Raw genomic sequence first — 3,695 nt, forward strand, 5'->3', positions numbered from 1 at the left:
TTGTTCAACTGATTTTTCAGAAATGTGTTTCTGTCTTTTCTTTTAAAAATTTAATTAAAAATTCAATTTTTAGTTTTAAAAATCATTTTCTTTTATTCTAAAAATCATTTATTTTAGTTTCAAAAATCATTTACTAATTATTTATTCTAAAGTTTATTTTCTTAATTGTTTTTAATTCCAAAAAAAAAATATTTCTTTTATTATTTTCAAAAATCCATATTTGTTTTAATTATTTATAATTTATTTTAATTAATTATTTATAGATTTAAATAGTTGATGTAGCGCCCCCAAACCCGCTCTTTTACGGATTTAGGACGCCACATCATGCAGTGTATCAAATACCTGTTTATTATTACAAAAGCATAAAAAGTACTTTATTACATTTATCTTATCACGTGCACAGATCCAAGGATCACTTACTAATACCATACATACTCCGCGAACCAAAGTATCAACCACTAGAACTTTATTACATAACTAAAATTTATTTCATTGTTAGGTGTCTTCCATAGCATATAGGTGGCACACAGACAATCTAACGATCCATGCTTGAACTTGGCATCTTTTCCTTGCCCTTCACACGCGGATTTGGATGTTCATCACTTTTTGATTTGACTGCTAAAAGAAATGTAATGATTGAAAGAGTAAGCATTAATATGCTCAGTAAATTCACTATTTATCCAATACCCAAAAATAGGAAATAATAGAATACATTTGAAATTTTAAGAATAAAAGATAACTAACGAATTAAATAATAAATCTCGAATCTGAGAATGTTAACAAACTCAAACACATGTTTAAACAACTGACACAAGAGCATACTGGTCGTCCACCTTTCGATACCCCATGGCTCGATCAACTACCATGTCACAAGTATCGACTCCTGCAGAACTCGCGTGTTGCGTGATCAGTGCCTTCAGGAAAGTCCCACCTTATATTTCAAATTTTGCTAGCAATTAATCATAAATGGGTTATCACACAACCCTGGCTACCACAAAGCAAATGTCACTTTGAACATAACATATTGTCACTAACCATGGTTAACCATCACAGACCAGATTGGATATGGTCAACATTTTCGGACCATACAATCATGGTCAACGTTTCTGGGCCATGCTGACCAGTTTAGAATATGAATCCCCGAGTAGTTTTCTGATAGCGAAGCTAGACACTAGAAAATTTATTTCTAAGTCTAGCACACAACTAGCACTCTTAAAATAAATTACATTAACCCGAACAATGGATTAATACAGAGAACAAGAAAATAATTTTAGACGACACGAACAAAGCATCGTCTAGAAAGAAAAGGAGGTAACCATCTCGAACAAAGAGAATTGGTCAAGTTCAAAAAAAAATTATCTGGTTATCTCAAAGCAAAAGAATAACCAAACGACTAAATAACGTTCAGGATCATTGTGAGTAGGACCAATCACTACGAGTAATAAATTTAACATATTTCCTAATAATTTCTGATTCGAACAATGAATCAGTCCTTGATTTCAATAAAAGTGGATACATCTGGACAATAGATGTAACCGACAAGAAACGAAAGTGGTTGACCCGAACTAAGGAATCAAACCTTATCTAAAAGAAATTAAAAGGAGTCGACTCGAACAATGAGTACGACCAAGGTTTATTAAAAGGTAGGGTATTCGATCAAAGAAATTTAAATACAAATAACTAATCTAAAATAATGATAATATTTTTAAAGTTTAGAAAATAAATCATTCTTAAATAAATAAATAAATTTGAAATAAACAATACTTGGGAAAAATATAATTAAAAACATTTACGAAAATAAATATTTTTAAGGTGAGTGGAGAGATAGTAAACTTGCCTTGCTCGCCCGTATGCTAAGAATAAATTTAATAATTTAAAACAATACGCGAGCTCAATATTGCTCCAATATTCCATGAAGTAAAATAGAATTTCTATCAATTCATAAAATAAAGAATATAAAATAATATTCGATAAAGGAGTTCAAACACTCACTCTAAATATTCTTTCTTAAAATATTTTAATGCCAATTAAACTTTTAATTCATTATTTTAATAATGAATTAATCGAGTCATTTTATCTATTAAATTATACTAAGCTAACAATAATATCCCTAATTTTGACTTTATTTGAAATCACCTTTACACTCTTCTATTTTTATTTCATAATTATTTTACTATTAAATAACTTGGTAACAATGCATCCACTCTAAGTATCTTGTATTATTTTTAATCACAACTTATACTATATTCCATAATTTAATACTCTAATTCTTGTTTAACCAAAAATAATAATACGTTACTTTTATCTCATTTCTTTTTCCCATTAATCCCACTATTTCCTTTTTTAATGTCACTTTTATTTGTCCAATTCTTTTATTTCATTTATTACCCATTATTTATTATTCAATTGGCAATACTTATTATTTATCAATTCATTTTAATTTCATTTTACCAATTTACAGATTTACCCCCATCTTCCCCAAACTCATCCTCAACCTTTCCTCCCCCACCACCTCATCGCCTTCCATGGCTGCCGCCGGCCGGAGCCGCCGCCGGCCGCTTTCCGGCTAACCCGAAACCCGAATTTCTTCGCATAATCTTGCTGCCCATAGCCCGATCTACAAGCTCCCATCAATTGTTTTCCCAAAAATTACTACCCACCCATTTTCCGGCCAAACTCTCTCTCCCTCTTCCTCTCTTTCTCTCCCTCTCTCTCCCCCCCCCGCTCTCTCTCTCTCTCTCTCTCTCTCTCTCTCTCTCTTTCTCTCTCGCGGCCACCAGCAACGGTGTTACGCCGCCGCCTGCAGCATCGCCACCACCACATGGGTGGTGGCTCCGCCTTCATCCCTCCCACACTCTGCAACACACAACAAAACACACACTACTAATAACACAGCACCTTCCCTCCATTCCTGTAACCTCCGCTTCCCGTCACCATGTCGGAAAGCACCGCTGGCGACTCAACAGTCGCGGTAGCTCCGCCCCTTTTTCTCCTCCTCCAACAGCCAAACAACCCACATATATACAACTCCTTCTCCACCCTATTTGCAATTGAGACTATAAATACAGCAACCACACTCAATCTGTAAAAACCAAAACCTAGTTTACTGTCCTCCTCCCCTTTTAACCCCGTAACCCCCTTTTGATGTAAATAAATAAATAAATAAAATCCAAGCCCCCTTTAATTACATCTTAGCATTTTGTTATTTGTATAAATAAAACTCAAAAGCTGAAATTTACAACAGACTACCACAAAACAATACTAATCTAATCCCTAGTAATTCTCTAGAATTTTTTTTAGAGATAAAGATACTAATCAAAATTAAGATAGCAGTAGTTACCTTAGCGATACAATTGAGTCTCCTAAATTCTCTGTGTTGAACTTTCACTCTTCACATACGTAGAGTATTCTAAAAGAACCTTGGTAACTCTAATTATTATTTTTTTATAAGGGTATCTTCATCTAGACTCTTCCTAAAAAAATCTCACCTCTAAATGCTTCTAATCAAAATATCTAACAAGCTTCACTTATAAGCCAATCATTTTATTTTATTTATTATTTTCTCTTTATGATGAAAAGATTATTACCAACTAAATAATAAAAAAAATAAAGATAAAAAAATTTTCCTAGGTGAGTTAAATTAAAATATCTTAAAACTATTATGGTACTAATTTTATTGAATCTCAAATAAATCA

This window comes from Apium graveolens, chromosome 7 (genome assembly GCF_009905375.1).
Source record: "Apium graveolens cultivar Ventura chromosome 7, ASM990537v1, whole genome shotgun sequence".
In the NCBI taxonomy this organism is placed as follows: Eukaryota; Viridiplantae; Streptophyta; class Magnoliopsida; order Apiales; family Apiaceae; genus Apium; species Apium graveolens.